Below are 23,129 nucleotides of genomic sequence, written 5' to 3' on the forward strand. Positions count from 1 at the left end.
TGGACTATATACCGCATTTACAGAAAAATTATATTCATGAAGGCTCTCTGAATAAGAAGAACTTTTGCAGTCAGCAGATACAATAAAAACAAAATTTCAATAAGGCAGTCAGAGAAGACAAATGGGCAGCTGCTGAATAGATTTGCCTTGATAAATCTTTAAAAGCAACAAATGCTGGTATTTGTGAGAACAACTACATCTTATATTACAAGAATTTTGTAAAGGCTTCCATTTTATACACATACTGTGGCTGCAATAGAGGTTTCAAAGCCTTTGAACGTTTATTCTATCAGGTACTTTGCAAGGCTTGCAGGATATGGTCGTTTTCTGCAATGTCAGGTTGAAAACACACAGAACCTCTACATGTGTGCACGTTTACAGTAGCTCTCCTGAGGTCAAAGGATATTTTTATGCCTCTGCACCAGCGACAGCCATGGTCAGTCATTGGGTTTGTCCCATTCAGAGGCATACAACCGCAAAGCAGTAATTCTAGTTGATTATGTTTTAACATTTGTCCATCTTAATGGCATTTTCCCTTTTATCTTAATTAGGCCTTAACATAATATTTGTATTCATTCCTCACATCTCAGCTGGATATTGAGCATCTCCTCAGAATGTGGTCTTTGTCTGTTTGTGCTGTCTTTCTCTCTCCTAAGAGACTCAAGAGATGAACTAGTTATATGCGAATAACATGTTATAACAAATGTTTCATCTTGGCACAGCTCTACCGTGTCTGTTTTCCCGTGCTTCCCTCTGTAAGAAGGGCAGAACAAAGGGCAGCTATACAAAAGCTCCCTTGTCGCTGATACATATTCAATGTCAGGGTCTCTCTTTGCCCTGTGCCGCCAAGCTCCCATTCTTGCTCAACACCACCTTTAGTAGCTGCTGAGGGACAGGGCTCCTCATTCACCCACATGTTCACGGACAGTGTGGCGATTTGAACCTCTAGTGCTCTAACCTTTAGCTTCCTGCCATCTTATCACCCTTCATTGGAAAAAAAAAAAAAAGAGGAAATGACTATTATCCTATATATAGCTAACCTCAGAGGTTAGCTGTAGTGGTAGTACTTTTCACTTGCAAAGCCTTTTAAAAGGTCTACTCTTGTATTACTGTAATAGCCAATCAGGCATTCAGCAGCACTACCAGGCCGGCCAGACAAGCTAATGATTGAACAAGTGCAGTGGCAAAGTGGACTAATTCTCTGATTGTATTTTTTTTGCATTGGGCAGTGGTGCTTTGTAATAACTGAGACTGGGTTGCACACTCTGACACTGTTTTTGTCTTTAATGCTGATTTGAATGGAGCTGGTATGGCCTGTGCTGCTGGATGGGGGGGGTGTCAATATAGTTACTACATAGTGGCATCATATTACACTGCTGGAAATCTTCCGTTAAGTGTGAGCTGTATGTAAAGAGACAACTGTGGTCTTTCTACAGTAAGTGGTCTTTGTGAGCCTTGTTACAATGAAGATCAAGATGTGTCTTATATTACTACTAAAAGGTGTTTCACAGCATGGAAGGGACATGAAACAAATTATATGTGACAAGTGCAGCTTCACAATGGACGAATTGTCACATGAAATTTACACAAATCACCACCTACAGTACCACAGAAAACATGGTTATCACAAAAATGTATAAACTGTACCCACAGAAAATCCTAATACACATGCAATAATACAGTATTTTATGTATAGATTTTTATTATGGGACAAAAGGTGATGAGTTGCCAATATGTCATACTGTATGCATCCTTTCATTTCAAGCTATCATTCTGCTGAAATCCTCGAAATCCTCCACCGATCACAGAATAAGAGGGCAGACAAGAAGAAGATTAAATTAGGGTTGATATAACCTCTGTAATGGCAGGCCTTGAGAGATGATTAATGGTAATTGTATGACTCGATCAGATAGTTAAAAGGAATTCAAATGAGACTTGGCGTGTAGGCTCAAATGGCCAAGGCGAACAATGCAGAGTTTTTATATTTCCAAGAGACACACTGTTGAATCCTGTGAAGATGACTTTGCAGTAAAACCATCAGAAAGTAAAGGCTTTCTCGGCTTTGCACAGCATTCTGTGATCTCTTCATTCTATCAAATCGATAAAAATCTTTAACATGATCACTGTTTCAGCAAAAAAGTTGTATCTAAAAACAGTGTTTCTAGGCAACCTGTGTTACAAACGTAAAACTGCAGACTTCACCGAAGAAAGTGAAAGATAAGATGTGATGGTGGTTACTTATTTTTTACCTTGCAAGAGCTGTCCTGCGCATCTCTGGATTTTTTATTTTATTCTAACACATGTTATGAAATTATAGAAGATGCTGATGGTTCTTTAAATTATATTCTCTAAAAAAAATCAGAAGGGGTTTATGAACTTGATATTCATATTTAGAAACACTGTCTGTTGATGACAGTGAATACAATTCCATTTCTAAGATCATTCTTTATCCTTTTATCTTAATACCGCTAATCCAGCATAGTCATGTAGTGCAGCTCTCTGCACATGCTGTTTGTCATATATGTAACTCATCAGCTAATCCAACATCACCTAATCCGACAACACACGTGCCATAATTATACAGTACGTATGAATCTGTGGCTCAGATGAAAGCTGCTCATTGTTGGCCCCTGATGCACAGCATATGGACTCACAGCAGACATCATTAGCATGGGTGATTAACTGGATAGGTTAAGTGTGTTGCACTTGAGAGCCTAACAATACCGTCCACCTCGAGGGATCAAGTCTCCTGTACGGCAAATCATCTTATCTCTGAAATCAGTACGGCAGCGGGGTGCCAGCTCCAGCGTTGGGATTAGGTGACTGTGTTTGTAGCTACACAACACAACAGAACGTGAGAAACAATGAGGACGCGAGCCAGCATCGCCGGGGAGTAGGACAGGGAAAATGTGTGGCAACAGAGGGACTGACGGGAGCTGTGATGATTCCTCCTGGGTTCAAACGCGCCCACCTCACATTCAACTTTAATGAGAGCCTGTTGGGAAAAAGTCATCGAGGGGTTGGGGTGGTGGTAACAGAGTGGCAGCCTAAACCCTGTAAAGCAACTAGAAGTAAAGGAAGATTGAATCACGTTCAAAGACATGTTAGTCTGTGGTTGACTGTGAGCCTCAGTGAGATGGCACTGGGGAATTCTCTGTTTGCTTTGCGCATTTTCCTTTATGAGCCTTTGAGGCACATAACACCCAAATCAGGTGACAGATGGAAGCTTCTTCAAGCAATCACAGAAGGTTTATTAACTTATCTTTAGAGTAATGACAACTAATGAGCTATATTTTTGACTCCTGTTCTCCTGGCCTGCAAAAAATCAACAACAAAAAAACAACAACAACAAATCAACAACCAAAAAACAAAGATCCATCCAGTTCACACTGTGAGATGCTAAAAGTCTTTAGCCCACCACAGTTAGCAAAGTGCAGTACATTTACGGGTGAGAGGTCACAGTGCTGCTAGAGTCTCTTCTCATTCTCTGAAGGCACGGTAATGGTTTGGCAAAGTAATTCTGGGCAGAGAAAAGGACGCTTTCACCATTAGGTGCTGTTGTTCCTGTGCAATTCCTAAAGGGTCCATTGCTACCTTTAAGTGCCAAGATAGGTTTTGAGGAAGGTGGAGTTCCACTGGAAAGAGGACTTCAGACTACTACTTTCACTTCCTTGAACTCCCCAGATCCCTTTCTGCCTGCCGGTCAATTGACTCCTCATTTTCACTAAGAGACGCAGCCATGTCACACTGCTGTTGATGGAACAGTGGCACAGTCTTGAGCCCGATGTCTCTGAGCAGCAGCATGACTGGTCCCTACTCACTATTGTTGCTCGCCCACTGACATGGTGAAAGTGTGTAGACTGCAGCCAACGCGATGAATCCCTCCTTTTTCCAAATCCAACCTGTTCTCAGAGACAGTAGGGTGATGAATATATTAAAGCACGACGATTCATTAGCTGAATGTCAGCCACTAAGTGTGCTCTGACAGGGCCTTGCCTTTCAACCACAGTTCACTACATGAAAGGAGACCTTTAGTTAGACTTGAGTCATCCACAAGATAATTTAATAACTTACTATAATAGCTTTCTGTATTTTCATAAGGATTTTCTGAAACTTCATCTGTGAACCTTTGCCCTGTGTAAAATGATTTTTTTTTACTGTGATTTCATTTTCTGGTCTGAATATGAGTGAATATGGGTACATGAACTGCTACCCTTTTATATTAGCTGTTCTGGAGCTTTCAATCATATGAGCTGGACTGAGTTTATTTTCAGATGCATTACTAAGTTCATCAAGTCCTTCTGAAGTTCTGACAAACTTAAATTTGAAATTTAGAGTGTCTTAGTTAGCTGGGACTCTAGTTTTCTACAACCGTTGAAATGATCAAACAAAAATCATCATCTATGGAAACAGGACATCAAAATACAAAATTATAGTTTGTACTTAAAGGTTAATCCGTGTCAATTTTTGAAAACTGCTTTATCTTCATCAAGTGCATTCAGTCAGTCACAAGCTGGAAGAAGCCATGTCAGATGAGGGTAGAGTGGGGGGGAGACAAAGTGAACTGGTTTCTTTCAACTTGACAGAACACACCTGATCCAGGTAATCACCAGTGGGTAGTACAGGCAGCAGAAAAATAAAAGGGCAGTAGTCCTCGAGGACCAGGGTTGGAAACCCCTGAGCTAGAAAACAGCTCAACCTGGCAGCTACTGGCTTTAATATTTAATGAGAACTAAGCTCTATCTAACAGCTAATTGAAATGGTGAAACCTCTGTTAACACAGTGATGTATAAAATCCATTTAGTACTAACAACATTAGTACTAACAAAATCCATTTAAGACTTACTAACAGCTGCTGCAGCTGGCTCCTGTTCTGAAATTTAAAATGTGTTAAAATTTTAGCCAGGCTCTTTGAGAGCTTTGCATCCATGCTGAATTCAAAGATGTAAGGGACTGGGAAGGATTTAAGGAGAAGCGAACAGCACAACATAGATCTGTGGTAACTACGGTACACAAACACTTCCTGGTGATGAAGATCATGAGGTATGATCAAAAGCTCTAAAACAGCAATCTCAAGGTCAAGAGATGAAATTAATTTCTCAGCTGCCGATTCCAAGCACTTTTTTTTATCTCAAATAAAGAAGCACTACTAACATAACTATCCTTTGTCATCTCAGTGTAACCCTAAATAAAACCAAATGCTTAAGACTTTCTCCTCTACCAACCATAATACCACAACTGCTCATATTTCATAGAATTCAAGGAGGGAATGGGAGTCTGCTCTTGTTTTTGTTGTTGCATAGCCCTATTCAGGAAACAAGATAAGAAGATGAAGGAAAAAATATTAATGTTATGGTAACGTCTTTATCTGTCGTGCACAGAGAATTTCACTGCAAACACAGTGAAGCCTGAAATTCCCAGCTAAACACCCCCATAGCTATTTTGTGCAGTAGAAAGATATCACCCCAGCATATTGGAAGGAAAGGCCAGAATTCTGTTTTTAATACTTAATTTTGAAGTCACTGCTGGTAAGTGATCTTCGCACTCCCTGCATACCAATTTGCACCGAAGTCGTCCTTGAGAACCATGTGATTAATAATGGATACAGTGTGACTATATGCCAATAGCTGGAGCCAGCTGTAGAGCTGTGAACTGCAACACTGAGCTGGAAAATGTGTCCCCTTCTATCTCCAGGCCTCGAATGCAGCATGTTTGAAATTAACCAAGACAGCCAAGAGTTAAATTTTGCAACGTGAAGTTGATCCTCTCTTGTGGTTTTGAGGCTGCAGAATACAGGAAATCAGTGAAATCTGATCGTGTGGTAAAAGCTCGCACTGTAGCTCCACACCTGCATCCCAGCTGTGTGCAGTTTTGCTTTTCTGAAACCACTTTTCACCTTAAGGATATGCCTGACATTGACATAGGATGCTTAAAAGAACATGAGCAAAATGTCTTTTGTTAATGATTGTTGTTCTCCTGATTGTTTGGGATGTTGTGCTGTAATTGTTCCAAGGATTTTTCACATTATTGTCATCCTATTATAATAAAATGTATTAAATGAAAAAGCTGTCAAATTAGTATTTAGGGAAATCGGTCCAAAGCCTTCTCCTACAAATCAATCTGCAGCCCATGTTTCTAAACTAATATTACATGGCTCAGCTCCAAATTTAGAGACATGCAGAAAAGAAGTCTGACAGGGACCACGTGCGTCATTCCTCCTTTAGATGCATCTTCATTTGTGAGTGAGATCGTGTGCCTCGGAATATGACATTTTATTTTAGCCTCAGTGTGATCTGAGAGAAGTCAAGCCTGCAGAGCAATGTTAGTTACTGTGTAAATATTGTGTACTGTGCGCAGCACATAGAATAAATACAGTAGATGGCTGCAGACGTATTTGCTAGGGGCCATTTCTGTGTCTCTTAGTAAATTTAAAATAGTAAGCAAACAAGTTAAACATCCATAATTAAACAAAATCGAAAGAGTTGCTTAAAATCAAGCAGAGAGGAAACTATATCTAAATCAAAAACAAGACTGCAGTACTCCTGTAGGGAAATGTTTTGCTACTGATGAAAATGCACTGCACATTAACATACTACCTGCTTAATAAACTGAAAGGAACATGCTTTTCCTGCCCTGCCCTTGTGAAATAGCCCAAAGATTCTCCTCTCTGCTACACTGTCTGCTTCTGTGAGGCATCTGACGCACCCCTCTTTTACATTTCCTTCAAATCCCATCCAGCTCTGTCATTAAAAGTAGGCTTGAGAGTTCTGTGGTATATGAACTACTTTCAAAATGGATGGACAGATGGAGCTTTATTTTAAATCTAAAAAAAAAAAAGATCTCCAGGGGAAATGGTGGATGAAGAAATCTCCGTCTGAATTACAAATAGGTACTTAGCTGGTTGCTATATACATTACCATGTAGTAATAAGCACCATTTGTTCGAATGGTGGAAGAGTCTTAATTCTCTATTTTCTGAAAATAGAAATGTTTCCTATTTTTGTCCAGTTTATTGGGTAGATGTGGACAAATGAAGTTTGCAGTCACAGTAGAATCTATAAAGGAGATATATTACTGCAGAACATGTTTTTATAGACAGAAAAGGCGCCTGTACTGCAGCACCTTTCAGGTCTGTGAGAGGCCTGGTAACCACTGAAACAGTCTACTATGTGGAGGACAAAGGCAACCTGAAGGATGGGACCTGCCATTGAATCTCCCTTGTGTGCAGCCACAAGACTCACAGACCATGTTGATTCACTGACAAAAACAAGGTCCCCTTCTGTGTGAGTCAATGCTGGTGTGAAACACTGCTCAAACAGGATATTTCGCTCTTTACTTTGGTGCTCATCTCTCAAAGGTAATGGCTTGGAAAATCTGGATGTCTTTAAGAGGCAACAGGGACTACAAGGCCATTTTACATTTCTTATCCCACTGACACTGACATCGCAGCTCAGACAGGCTGACATAAAGGGTCATTAGCTTATTACTTTCTCATAAGCGGTGCCGTCCAAACAAAGGGTCAGCTATCATAAAGGCTTTTGACATAAAGACTTCATATAGACATAGATCGCTGTTATGACTTGTACATTGCCAGAGTTGATGCAATATCAACCCCAACCACGGCTCCTACCATAATCATTTCAAGCGTGTCTTCGCAGGAGCAGTGGGTGATAGATCAGTCCTTCGTGTGCTGTAATATTGCCAGTGGTACCCTCGACGTCTTCATATTTTCAGGTTTAGAAGACACCTTAATCCGATTGTTGATCAGGCTCCAAGAAACCATCTATAAAAGACGCTGAAAATATATCTGTGCACCACAAGAACATGTGGTCAATAGTCGGTGTACAAGACTTACCTCGCTAAGCCGGCTTATACTTTAGCTTATAGCACTTCTTAAGCCTCTTAACGAGTGAGCTCACACCAAGCTAATTATTCACGGACAGCCTCCGTCTCCGGCAATACAGCCAGGGACGAGCTGCTAAAATGAAATTGTGAATTTTGCAGCGTAACCTATGGAAGTTATTTAATCAGCGTTTTCACCACACGGAAACATCTACATTTGCTTTATCAAGTGTAAAAGTTACACTCGATCTTGTTATTGTAAAAGGTCTTACATCAGGCCATTGTCTTCCACAATCCTTTGATTCTGGCTTCGCTTACTAAGCTTAAACTGTGTCGCAGCTATGATATCTTGATATTTTAAATTAAAACTGTAAGTCAGCTGTGGCTGTGATTTCTCAAGTGTTTTATAGGCTTTTGTCCCCAAAGATTTAAAAGCTGACTCATACTGTTAATTGTTATTCGTCTTAATATGGCTTTCCCATGTGCCTTTGTCATTTTAATTTAGCTACTTCAAAGTCTTTATTATGGTACTTTTTTTTTCTGTCATCTTGCTCCCTGTCACCAGAAATTGGAACCTTTTAAGCATCAGAATAGAGGCGAAGAAATCCAGCGTTTGTCAGGATTTAAACTAATTCTCCATTTCCTGCCTGCTAATAAGAAATTAGTTCAAAGAGAAAACACTGTATGTGTGTGAATATATTTCATGCAAAACATGTCACTGCTATTTTTATCTCATATGTTCGCAGGTGATCAAAATGATGTGCATCTGCCTCAGAGATCCCAAATCAACACAGGTTTTATAAATGTATACCATTAGCAGAGATACTTGATTACATTTACATTTTAAATCCTTTCTAATCTTTTTCGTTTCCTGGCACCTCCTTATCGATTTTGTCAAGTATGTAAATCGCTCGCTGAGGCACTCCATCACCTGTCACACTGACAACTTCATAACTTCATTCTGTTTATCAGCTTATTACCTAAAAACTCATTTATGAGAAACAATTGGATCACTGTGGCGCAAAGTATACATACAATTTCTTATGTAAGCTTCCACAGTAATTTGAACCAACATCATTAACAAGTTTCCAACAATGACATCCTCACATTACTGTAAGCAACCTTTTGTATGGGAGCCTTAATGAACTTCTGTTTAACTTGTATTATAATGGGGTAGACTGTTGGGAGACAGTGGAAGGAGCTGTGCACTAAGTACTTTTATGAAACTAAAATAGGTAGCATAGGTTTGTGTAAATAGATGTAATGAGAACGTATGATGCAAAGTTAAACAGTAAATAGTGTGCAAAAGACTCAAGAGGATAATCATCATGTTCTTTCTATGAAACAGAACATGTACAGTACATAATGTGAAAAGCCACAGCAAATGTTAACAATGTTTAACCTAACTTCTATGACTTATGAATCAAAATGGAAAAAATTAATTAGTTACATATCATTTCAGCAACATTATCAGCACGTGCACTCATCCCTACACAGAAATTGTACTGAGGTTTTAAGTCAAATTTATCTGGTGTTACATTTATTGACAATTGTACTGCTTGATTCTAAACGAAATTTTTGTACCAATGTTCATGGTTCCAGATAAATATTTCAATAAAATCTTTTCTCTAGTGCTAATAGACAGAAAGTTCCTGTGAACTTCCATGTAGCGCTCCTGTTACATTTGTTGTTTCTAACTGGTGAAGTTAATGAACTCAACATTTATCATGAAATATATATTTTTTTCTAATAAATTATGCTTACAGGCTCAGAGGACATTTGTTTCAAATGTCATGAAGTTACACGTGTGAAACACTCTTTTAACTTGTATTAAATATCAAATTACCCCAGTGAACAGTATGATGTAAATGTTCACTGGGAGTAATTACAGTTTTACAATTTAATGGAAAACGACTTATCAGAGACGTTAGATAACCCATTAAATCTTTACATTTTCAATGTTAATGCTGTACAGAGGTAATATACACTATACATTTTAGAAATACTACAGGGTCAGGACACCACAGCACCCACAACACTGCTCTGTTTATATTTGTATCAGGTAAACGTCACAGTCACGGGACCACAAAACGTAATTCACCTGAAGCCAAATCATTCGCGTGTCTTGGTGTGCTTGGACCACAATGACAGAGCTGCAGGCTCATTAGCCATATGTTAGTCCACTGATTAAAGCCATGCTGAAAGAAAGACCAGCCCGTCAAACACCGAGGTAAAGCACTTTTGGCTGAGGCTTGTTTTACATCTTCAAGTCTCTTTACTGCATGTCTAATTGAAAAGGACGGTTGATTTAAAGTTCCACTGCTTGCCAACACACAGTCCGCTTTGAAAGGCAGTGTCTTTTTAAACCAGTCTTCATTAACATCTTTTTAAACAACAATTCAGGATTTTCTGTCAAAGGCTACGATGACGCATGGTGAATCAAAGCATTCCTGCTCAAAATGCCTTTCCTTCCATATTCAGCCAGATAAGAGTTTCACCTTCTAGCAGTTTTGAAGGTTATTTTTATGGTTGATTCGAGTGGAGCAAGATGGAAAAGATGGAGCAAAGAGAAAAGAGCGACATGTAACAAAGTGTCCCTGCTGGATTCAAACAAAGCATATCACAATTACATGGCACACACTTTATCCAGCTGAGCCACCAGGATGCCACGAAACACCTAACAGGTTTGAGGGATGTTTGCTGCCATGGCAACGCAGCAAATAACACTGATGTGTCTTATCGACAAGCCTGCAAAAGGAAGGAAAACTGAAAAGCTTTAGGCACAATACCACACGAGTGAAATGAAGCTAATGTCATTGTCAAGAGCCTCAAAAGTGATTGAGGCTTGGGAGGGAAAATCTACTCAGAGCTCTGTCATTCAACATCATCCAAACAGTGGTTTTGTACCAGATTGAGAAACTATTGAGGCAAAATATCTATAAATAACTATATTTTAGTATATATATTATAGTGAACCAGGCCTGTGTGTGTTTCATTTCTTTAAATGTTTGATTTAACATGAAATGTTCTTGTGGCAGTGTCTATGTTATGATCATGGGAGCATCAATGAAGACCGGAAAATGAACAACAGACTTCTGAGACTAATACGTTGATGTCTCTTGCCCAAAGCTACTTAACTGACAGCCAGCTGCCAAGTGTCTTTCTTGCTCTGCTGTCTAATCTAAAAATTACTGACATGTCAAAATTCAAAGACTTTGTCAACTGCAAGACATTCATGAGGAATTCTTGAATTACATGATTGAATTTGACACTTTAGGCTGTAACATACTGTGCTTCACGTTCTACATAAACACGTGTTCCTCCAGTGTCTTCTTGTTAACAACAGTACATAATTCAACTTTAATAATAATCTTATTTATAGTAAGTTAAGATTTAGAAATCCTGACAGACCACCAGAGACTAGATTTGTTTCATCTCACTAAAGTGAAAGCCAGACAAACTTAAGTTTGTTGTGAGTGTCCCTTGATTGAGTGAACAATGTAGCCACCTGTGTTGGCTGACACCGCTGCAAATACGCAGATTCATTCTTAATTCTCCTTCTTTCACTGCAAAACTGACTTTAGAAGTAGACATAATGCACATTAACTTTAAAGGAAAAAATGTAGACTGCACATACAAGCTGTTTTAAGTTATATAATATCTGATAAGACACAATGCGAGCACTTGAATGCTGAATGTCTTCTCACTATCATTCAAACAACTTCTGCTCCCCAACTGTGGATCAAAGGGGTATCCATCTGCTATTACAGAGCTGGTGCCATGCACTCCTTTAGTTAGAGGATTTCGCAGGCCTGTCTGCTTTTCATCCTGAACCGGAGTTTTATTTCCTCTGAGACTTTGCACTCATAAAGCATCACCCAGTCGTCTGGCAAAACAAACACAATATGAGACAAGAGGAAAGGTAATTATTTTAAGTTTAGATTTCAATGTTTGTGACATCAACGGGCCAAATCTCACCAATGAGACGATGTTGTTGCGTCATTTATGGATGCTTTATTCTGGAAAAGTAAGGTGACAGAGTCAGTGTTTGTTGTTGAGATTCAAAACTCACTGCTGAATTAAGCTCAAGCATGAATCTTCTGACAAATCTAAGTGATCTCTGGTCAGGAGAATTAATAACTGGGGACACCGATGGCAAAATGCTCCTTAACTCAACATCATGCGTTATGAGCAACACAATCATAACAATATCATAATTAAACTACTACTACAAGTCCAACTCAAAATAAACAATTATAACAATTTACTAATAAATGATGGAAGTCTTTTTTTTCTCAGCAAAAAACTAAACAAATGAAATTGAAGTTTCCTGGATTTCTTTCTCATACTAGAAAAACAAAGTCATTAATCACTGAATTAATTTATTAAGTAAATATAGTGGAAAATTCACCAAGTAATTCTGGGTCCAATCTGGTCAAATAAGGTAATTCATTATTTTCTAATATGTCATATATAGTTATATAATCTAATATAGTTTTAGAAATGTTGGCCAAACTGTTGGACACTGGGAGGTTGTTCTAAGAACTTCCTTATTAATTTAACTATTCATTTATCTTATATACTGAAGTTACATTGTGTCTTAATTATGTGTATGATTTCATGTTTCTTGCCTTGTGGGAGAAAAAAACATCCTGTCATGGGGAAATAAAGACCTTTGCTAAACTGAACTTGCCAGTTAATTGAAAAAAATCACTTAAAGATTAATCAGTAACAAAAAAAAATTGTTGCAGCTGTAAAATGAGTAATTTTCTCTTTTTTTGGATAAGGGTTCAGGGGTGGTAGGGAGATTAATCAAGATTAAATATTTTTGTTCCTGTTGTGTATAAGTGTCAGATTGAATTATGAACTAATGGCACAAAATGTATTCAGATCCTTCACTTAGAGTGTGTAATAGAAGCCATGGGAATATACGGCAACAAGATGTAATGTAATAATTAATTTACCTTGGTAAAGCAGGGAAATGTAGTGAAGCATCGTAAGTAAAGTCACTCACGCTGGGGAACAAACCTTTTGGACTCTGAGTGTTGATTTAAGAATGTCAAATAAATGTCAGATACATGTAGCACAGCAAAAGGTTCAATATTTCCCTGACGTGTATTGAACTACACATCTGTACAGAATGGTAAACCTGAGGTCAAAAGCCAATAACTTCACACTACAGTGAATCAGTGCTTTCCACGTCAGCTAAGTTAAATGATACATGCGGCTCTGTAGGGTAAGCCTGGGGGTCTTCAGCCATCCATCTGTCTGAACATCCAGGAGGAGGCTGACACACTTTATGAACGTCCTGCATCACTAATCCCAGCCACCCTAAATGAGGTCCTTTTAGTCAATAGACACGTAGCACACAGCGACTACATCCACTCACTGTTTTCTCAAGCCTCTTGACAGAGAAAGTAGTTTGTCAGACCTATCTAATGAATGGATCCTACTGAAGCCTGTCAAAGTGCATCATCAATAAGTCTAAGCATGGTTGCCTAAAAAAGCATCTAGTTATTGCCTGCTGGAAGATAATCACTCTTTAACAAGATTATCACTTTACATCGCTAGGCTGCTTTGTTTGCTGGGTTGTTACACAGTATATTGTTGCTGGTATCAAACTATAAAGGCTTTCATAATGTCTCACGTCTCACCACCCCTCATATGAACATGATATACAGCTGACCTTCTACTGGGCATTGTTTTCTTGGTTGGCATGTCTCAATGCATCTTGACAGACAGGTGTGCTGAGGGCTCAGACTGTTATGCCACTGCTGTTTTTCTTCTAACAGTCAAGTTTGGGTTGCTTTTGTTTTTCCAGTTCACATCTCATGTAAGTCAACGTCAACCACCTGCCCTCAGTGCAGGCCCTTACAGATGATTCCCCACATCACAAAGCATTCAGTCAAGGACGTGGCATGCTAAACCACTCATCCTTCGGCTGGTTTGTCTTATATAAGCATGCCAGTTCAGAAACTGGGCAGTGTAGAAAAAAAAAACAACCTTTTAAAAGTCATCCTGTAGTGCTGTGGGTTAATTGGACTCCAGAGAGATTTTCGAATTTAATATAGCAGTATACAGGGCAAAGTATTACCTTTGTAATGACAGTGCTTGCATATGTTTAGAAGAAAATCCCCAACCCTCACATTAACATTTTCATTTGTGGTATTTGCCAGACAGGCTGGCTAATCCAGAGCAACTCAGAGCACCACTAATTATTCATGATTAAGACAACAGCATCGGACCAACTGAAGATTTGGCAGAGACCTGATGATCCCAGGATTCGTCAGACCATAAGTGTCCTACAGAGAGTAACTAACAAGCTTCAACTCACTCCCTTGAACATATTTCCATTTTTCTAGGACACGTTTACTGCAGTATAAGATACTGTCTTTCTTATGGAGCGCTCACATAGTCAGAGTGGCAATTTCGTCTCACTGAATGGTGAAATAGTACTTTTTGTTGCATTGTATCTCAGTAGTAAATAGGTATTACACAAGATTTAAGCAGAAGTATAAGGTGCAGAGATTGTACCATTATACTCTTTTTAAGCCACATTTGGCTGAAGCTGCATTGTGACCTGGCACAAAGCATGGCATACACTTGATCGACTTTGCATAAGGCTGTGCTCAGAAAGGTAGTTTAATTTGTTTTTTGGATAGATGTCAGTGCTCCACTAAAGGACAGAAGCATCCACAAAAAGGTTTTGACAGAAATCCTCCTTGCGGCACAGAATGCACCTACAGTCACTGTTTACTCTTTGTAAAATGTTACAATAATGGAGTTTTAATCAGAGCCCGTATTAGAATTACACCAAACGTTGTACTCCAAATGTACTGGCATTAAACAGACTTATATATTGCCCTTCCAAAACAAAAAGTCACCCCCTGGAATTAACTGAGCAAATAGGTTTGTTGTTTCAGCTGGCAACATCTTATTTAACCCTAACTGATGCAGTAAGTAGCTCCTCATTTTCATTAACAACCATGAAGAAGACACATCCTGTGGTCATGTACAAGATGTCTAGATGCTGAAACTACCAAAACTGGGTCAGGAACTGTCAAATGGAAGATGGCCATGTGGTCTGGTGAGTCTAGATTTACCCTGTTCCAGAGTGATGGGTGAAGCGATGCACCCGTGATCCCTAGTGCCTACCATAAAAGCCTGTGGGGGCAGTGCTATTATCTGGGGTTGCTGCAGTTGGTCAGGTCTAGGTCCAGCAACGTGATGATCCCCGAAGAATGAGGTCAGCTGACTACCTGAATATACTGAATGAACAGGTTATTCCATCGATGGGTTTTTTTTTTCCATGATGGCATGGGCATATTCCAAGATGACAATGCCAGGATTCATCGGACTCAAATTGTGAAAGTGGTTCAGGGAGCATGACACATCATTTTCACACATGGATTGGCCACCACAGAGTCCAGATCTTAATGACATTGAGAATATTTGGGATGAGCAGGAGAAGACTTTGCGCAGCGATCTGACTCTCCCATCATTAAGATCTTGGTAAAATAATGCAACTCTGGATGGGAATAAATGTCGTGACATGGCAGAAGCTCATCAAAATGATGCCACAGCACATGGGTACCATAATCAAAATCAACTAAATATAATTGTGTGACTTTTGGGTGAGCAGTGTAGTTTTGTATCATTGTCCTCCTTGGCTTGTCCCATCTATTGCTAAAACAGGCTGTTAATATGTACAAATTAATTAATAATAATTTATTAACCCCCTTGGGGAAATTCTTTGGGGAAATGCTGCCCCCTTGAGGCACCAGGTTTGGGATTCTGTGTCTTGTCCAGTCTTCCACATGTGGCCAGGACACTTAGCCAAATAGCCAACAGAGTCAGTTAAGACACAGTAACATCAAGGACAGCTGTATGGGTACCTCAAACAGATACATGCAGTACACACTTTTTACTTTAAATGCAACACTGATTCTAAGCATGTTTAATGTAGGGGCTGGGAGATTAATTAAATTTTATTTTCAATTTTGATTTTGGCTTTCAACGATTATGCAAACAAGACACACACGACAAAACCCTTATTGTGTTGCATTCTGTTTCACAATGACTCTTGTCGTGTTCTGCACCCTTTTCCTTTATAGTAGCCCACATTAGGTATAAATGACAATGAAACAGATACCGAAAAAGTTCCGAAGAACTCGAAGAGAAGTATTACATTTGGTATGTAGATGAAATTTAGACACAGCTCGGGTTTTAAATGTTGGGGTCACTGTGGTGGCTCAGTGGAATGAATGAAATGAATTGTAATGCATGTGGTTATAATGAACCATGAGTTGTTTATGTCATGTATCCTACCCTGACTGATATAGATAGGGTGTACAACATAACAAACACACCCCTTAGTGTAATTTATTACAATTCAACATCCATATTCAAACTTGTTATAAAGCTAAATTAACACACAGTTTCAGCAAAACTAAAGACTGCAACCTTCATAAAAGAGCAAGACTGTACTGCTTAGTAGGATTAATGAGTGGACCACTACAGAAATAACTAAGTATGGGTACTGACTCACTTTAAAAAAAAAAAAAAAGCTATGCCTATATGAAAAAAATGATTTTATGCTAATCTATGCAACCACGAAGATTTTAAGTTCTCCTAGATTTTATGCAGCCCCCTAAACAGCAATCCAGCCTGTGGGCACTCACTGAGGGGTATGAAATAAAAATTCAATCCCAAGATACAATCCTGTGAAAATCACCAAAATGAAGTATTCGTGAAATTAACTCACTGATGAAAACAGTACATCAGCAACAACTCGGGTAATTAATGGCTGCGCTTGGGTGAACAAATTGGAAACAACTAATCTAGAAACATCTCGCAAGATGCTGATCTGAGGGATAGATTTTCTGAGCCAGAGTTCAAGCTCTGTGTCAGAGAGAAATCCACCCTTCTTAGGTGTCCTTCTGCTCGTGTATGTGTAATCATGTGTTGATCAATGTGTTATACTGCTTACCTAAGGAAAAAGAAAACTAAGTTGACCACACTGCATAACTCTTCTGTTAGTAGATTATCACAACTGTGTCTGTTAGCCAGTAATTCCTGGTTTGACTTATATTTACACATTAACATAAATCAGATCTAGTTTACAATTCTGTTTTCTGCAGTGAGAAGACAATACTCTACATCCATTACTTACACAGATTATTGATCGCTGAATTATTTGTGCTACATTTCGGAGGAACGTTTGTCAGGTGTATCTTAAATCTTGTCTAAGGAGAATGTGCTCAGTATTTCAGGGCTATAAAGCTTTCAAAGCCCTGAAAGATTTAAACAGTAATAATCTGTAGCTTTACACAAATATTGTGCACCACACCTTGAGACAGACCTGCAAGGTTGTTACGGCTTCAAAAAAAAAGCTCATTATCAGCTTGTGAAGCTTGTGTGCACGTTAGATAAATATCAAATAACACACGCACCAGACGCTGCATTGAAGCAGAATCACTTCAGAATCAGGCCTGATTGTGAAGCTCTCAGAATTAAACCTGCTCTTTGAATGAGCATTAACATACCCAGGACTTCTTGGGGAAAGCATAAGCTCAGGAAGAATCTGCTCTAATAAAAAAAACGTCCCCTTTATGTAAAAAAGGTGCGCATGCATCAAACAGTCTAATGAGAAGCATATTCTGTTCCCAGCTGTCCTGGAACAAGATTCACAGATGTTACGAAAAGACAACGAGATAAAAATATGGTCACTGGCAACATATTCGCAGACGTTGCATTGGGGTGCTAGATCGTGCATGTGTGTCTATTAAAGCCAGAACATTCAACCAATCAGAGAAAACTGTATGTGAAGGTTGAGGCTCGCTTCACTAGAATAGTTAATACTTCTGCCATTATCCCGGCCGAAGAGTTGGCATCTCCGATGAGGCTGGCGCAGTCTGATAAAGCGCACACCAGATGACATTTTGACAAACAAATCAATATGTAAAGACAGAATGATCTCTCATCACAGAGCCGTATTTACTAGACATAATTCACGGACGCATTATGTTTTACCTACTGCCTCAGTCAACAAAGAATAGTGCATTTAATGCACATGTTTTCCAATGCTTCTGAGTTCAGAGAATAAAAGTCTTAATAGGACTAGTAAGAACTGCGGTAGTAAGCGCTGTACAATAAAATGTTGTTCTTATGCATTAGTTAATGGGGCTGTGGGGAAGGTTGTGTTTGTGTGCATTTCAAAGTCTGTATGAGAGCATGTAGCTCTCTTAATTGGCTTCCTCCAGAGAGCCAAAGGCATATGCTACTATGGTAGAAGATATTGATCAGATGACCAGACCCAGCTACTAAAAGCATGATCGAAATCAATGTCACCTTCAGGTAAACAGAAGAGGACTACAACTGCAGTTTAAGCCATCGATAGATGTTTGCTATTATACTGTACTGCTGCCATGCATTCTCAATGTCTGCATGTTCTCATAGCACTTTATCGAAAAGACCCCCTAAAGGCTCTGATACACAGCGCCGCGATCAACAGTTTAAGGCTGCTATAGTGGCAGGATGTCTGCACGTCGGTAGTTCTTGAGGGAGACAGATGCCACCAATGATTTCCTATCCCGACTCAACAGAAGGAACAGGCGACTGCCTGGTACCATGCATTTAGAGCTCATGGGAATAAAAAAGTGACGCTTCTCTGCAGCTTAAATGCCATATGCTCTACAGCAGGTGAACTGTTTTCCCAATTAAATATTTGTGTCAGGACTCTAGCTGCTCTAGACAGGTTGAATATAGTATGTCTGGATTATGACGGCTGCTTACCACTGTGCCCAGCTGGGTGTTCAATATCACACCACATCCTGCACAGTACTCCTGCAAGTATTAGCCCTCTAGCCTCTATATAGATCTTCATGTGAATTTCTCTCCCTCCTTAAGGCAGCTACTCTCTCAGAATGACTCTCCACTGCTTCCTTCAATATCGGCTCCCATTGTACATTCTGGTCACACCGTGTTGCTGCATTTCACATGTGACACTCATCATGTAGCACAGAGCAGGTCAGTCTTTAAGCATCAGTGCTCACCTGTTTTATCTGTCTTTGATGGAAGCAAACAACAATAGCCGTGGTTAACAAGCACGTGTTTATGCTCTGTGACAATAAATAACTGTTTTCTTTATTCAGATGTGCTGCTCGGATGTCAGGGAATCATGTAGGAGTCATTATTACAAGGTTACTGTGTCAGAATATGAATGCTCTCATAGCCAAGACACAACCTAATACAAAAGTCATGATGCATACTGTATCTACTCCAGTTTATACCCTTTTAAATGATATCTCTGTAAGGTCTTGGACTTGTTCTACTTTGCTTTTCTTTTACTGTATCTCAAGACAGCTCATGTCATCTCAATTTCTTTACTGATCATTTGCAAACAGTGTGTTTGCCAGAACGTTTGACTGACTGGAACACATTGTATTCATAGTGACATAAGCAGTCGTGCAAAGCACTTATGGCAAACCATGTAGTTTGTTCACCCATTTCCACTGTCGCAAAGGATGGCAGCCTCTCCCGGCATGCACTGGGCGAGAGGCAGAGTACAGTCTGGACAGTGCGCAGGTCGAGCACGGGGCTGATAAAGTCCCCTCACACCTTCAAAATAGTGTTTCCAGTCCACCTAACCTGCATGTCTTTAAACTGTGCAGGGGCTTCTTTTACTTAGAACCACTGTTGTTTATTCCTGTTGAGTAAAAAGGCCTGCTGTATAAACATGTTAATATATACATTCCTCAATAAATCTCTTATATATTTCTGCCTCCTGAGGCCTACAGTATATGTTATTTGAATGTTCTCTCCGGTGTTCGGGGCATTGAGTGCATCTTACAACACTCCACTCGAACCCTAAAAACACAGGGACAGCTATAGTATTTAATTGCTTCAGAGCTTTGGTGGCTGCTCTTTTGATCTTTTTGGCTAACTGTAATTACACCATTTCTTTAACTTCTGTCATGCATCCCGAGCACTAAATAACATGACGAGCCTTGGGAGAAACATCTATTTCTTCTGTCGACTGATAACAACTTAATTGCTACTTCTTTTCTCCTTTCTTAACTAAGGCTTTTCTGTATGAAGAGTCCAGAAATTGTTTTAAAAAGCATTAACAAGAGGGCTGGGCTCCTGCTTCACTGACATCACTTCTTTCAAGTCCATCACGGCTTGCATCATGATAGCTTTTCATTCACTGTTGTTTATTTCCGGGCAAAGCATGAATCTAAAAGCACTTTCATGAGTGAAAATGAAAAATCCTTCACATAACAAGACCAATGACCTTTCTAAGTTGCAGCAAACTACTTTATACTTCTCTGCACCTCTAAGAATATCGGATGGCATCATGATTAAGTGTAGGGCCTGACTGAAAATCATGCATGCTAAAATTCCCTTATACTACTTGGATTTAGAATTATAGCTTAGAGTAGCTTAAAAAAAATCATCTTTGGAGAATATTCATTTTGCAAATGTCAAGTTGCGAGCATGACTCATTGTAAATGGCTATTTTAATATTTCTTGCATAGAGAACAAACACAGGTCTACATAATCTGTTATGAAGTCTTTCATTCTCCCAAATACAGATCAATAGCTTGTGCTTGCTGTTATTTTCTCGTTCCTGTGGCGGCTGATAACCCACTACTGGTCCCATTTTCATAAATCTATCACATGACACCGGCACCATGAACAGCTGCTGTAACACAATGCAACAGAATGGCAAGACAGAGAGATCCCATTAATCTCACCCTACGGCCCGCATACAGCAACCTAGAAAGCAAAAAAAAAAAAAAAAAAAAAACCTCTGCACACATGCCATTGTCACTTTCTTTTTACGCATAACCTGCTGAGATATGAATTTGTTCTGCAGTCGTTTCCTGCCTGCACCAGCATTGCTAAACATGGAAGTGTTGGCAATAATGCATGTTAATGATAATGACCATCCTGCCTGATTTCATTAGGCAAACACACGACAGCAAGAGCTCTGAGCTGCATCCTGCAACACACTGACATGCCAAAATTGTGATCATCACCATTTACTGCTATTTAAAAAATACAACATCTAAATACATAAGAGTCCTTGTGCATGCACTGCTAATTCAAATTACAAATCCAGAAAGACTCAAGGGTGTCAACCCTTCGAAGAAGAAACCTCATTAACCTCTGTTTTTTAGGAGTCTATTCAAGTCCTTTATGTTAAAGCCTGTATGATGCACAGCTTTAAACAAACATAATTTCACTTCACTCTGTTCATTCAGTGAAAAACACAGGGCTCAACCTTTACTGAAACACTTAACATAAGAGAGAGCCAAGCCCCTCAGCTAGCTGTTTGTGCTTTTTTAGCCATTAAAGCCTTATGTGAGGATGCAGTATGGTTTTGTCATTGCTCTTAGACAATAGAGGCATTTATCAGAATATGAAGACTTAGTGGCGAGTTTCTTTTTTCCACACTTGCCATGTAATATCCTGTAGAGGTGGCACTGTGCCATGTAGAAAGATGAATACAGTCCTAAAGGTTCGCTATGGGTAAAACGAGGGGGCATACAGTAGATGCAGCTGGTAGTCTGGGTTTTGCAACAGCTCTGTAAGCTGCAGTAGCACTCGCTGCACACCCTGATGTGGCCAGACAGCTGGCCTATGCCTATATCTTCCCCAGGGGATGTCTTTGAAGGTATTATGCGGATAAAGCAGAGCAATATGAAAGATGTTCACTTGACTTTAGTGTAAGCATATTGACATCTAACCCCCACCTCAATCTAACAGATTTACAACTTCACTACCTCCACACAGGCACCCTGGACCCTCATTTCTCCCATCTGCTGTGTGCCAATGTCCTCTGAGTGATGAACAGTATTTTCACAGATCAGACACGGGCCTCTCCAGTGCTGCATGCTTAAAGTAGAATAACCGGAGTGTAACAAACTTCCTACAAATGCTGAGTTGCATCTAAGGAGCCCGAGCTTATTGAGTAACTGGGAAATGATGAGAGAGGCTAAAACTATTCCAGCTGCAGACGTAATTGCCAGTATTCACTCACAGCGCCCATGAGATCATTATCATGCTGCATCAGTGCTTCTATATCTCTTCATCATCTCTGGACCTGCTTTGCTGATTGTCAAAAACACCAAAAGGTGCGCCGGTGCACACATGCAGCTGAGGCCTGGCTCTGTCAACACATCACAAGCTGCACGTCTATTTAACCTCTTTAACTCTTCTGGTCATTAACAAGTTTCCCCCCTCATCGTTCAAGCACAGCTGTCCACTATCTCAGCAAACCGGTGGCAGGATCCCAGCTCTGCTGCTCATTTCTGAAAAGTGTTGGGTCTCTGCGTCGTGCTGATGCAGACACGCCCGGGCCATTTCCACACGCGCTCCAGTCTCTGGGAATTCAGCTCATGTGTCACTGTTGGAGCATCTCGCTTGCACAGTTTGGAGCCACGGCACAGAGACGGTATGAGCGGGCTGCTGTGGGCCCACCAGACCCCATGTAACAGACGGAGTCAGAGTATTGATATGATCGATATGTCCTCCAGCATGTGAGAGCGCAGCATCTTAAGCAGCATGGACACATGTGTGCCCCATCACATGTGCAGGATAGATAGATAGATAGATAGATAGATAGATAGATAGATAGATAGATAGATAGATAGATAGATATTGAAGGCCTATGTTTCTACATTTAGTATTTGCGGCGCATCAATGTGAGTGTGTTCAGCTGCTCAAAGGCACACATTGTCTCCACACTTGTGTCAGAGGTGCCAAAGTCAATTGCACATTTCTCACCAAGTCTACGAAGTGACTTACCAAAAGTGAGACCAACAGAGCAGATGCAGAGGGCTGGATCCTATTGCACATGATTTCTTGTGTCCGCACACTTGTCTCACGGGGTACGTTCACCACCAATCTGAGTTCATTTAATTCCACATTCACGCGTAAACCCTTGTTGTCGGGCTGACCGGGCTCTGAGCTGCAAAATCCAACGGACGCAACGAGCGACAATCGGCTGCTTTAGTGTCATCAACAAGAGACAGGGGGGTTCTTCCAGTTACCTGCGTCCGGATACAACCCCACCTTAAATCCCAGTATGATCCGATTGAGGCTTAAAGGCAGAAAATGTAAAGCTGAAATCCCTCCACCCCCCCCCCCAAAAAAATCCAAAAGCTCAAAGAGCCCGAGGCTCGCGTCCGAGCTGTTTTCAAAGGGGTTAAAGCGTCGCTACGTGGTCCTATCAAGTCCCCGGCGTTTGGGTTTGTAACGCACAAACACGGTGGTTCAATT

The 23,129-nt window shown here is 40.0% G+C and overlaps 1 protein-coding gene across 1 annotated transcript in view; it reads right to left on the reverse strand.

The window, feature by feature from the left end:
• The window catches only part of lrfn1 (leucine rich repeat and fibronectin type III domain containing 1), a 93,296-nt gene extending 70,521 nt beyond the window's left edge, over positions 1-22,775 (reverse strand). Inside the window, exon 1 of the mRNA XM_026377093.1 lies at positions 22,656-22,775. The gene's annotated coding sequence lies outside the window, so the exon portion shown is untranslated. The remainder of the gene's footprint in view (positions 1-22,655) is intronic.
• Between the last annotated feature and the right edge of the window lie 354 nt (positions 22,776-23,129).

This window comes from Anabas testudineus, chromosome 13 (assembly GCF_900324465.2).
Source record: "Anabas testudineus chromosome 13, fAnaTes1.2, whole genome shotgun sequence".
Taxonomy (NCBI): Eukaryota; Metazoa; Chordata; class Actinopteri; order Anabantiformes; family Anabantidae; genus Anabas; species Anabas testudineus.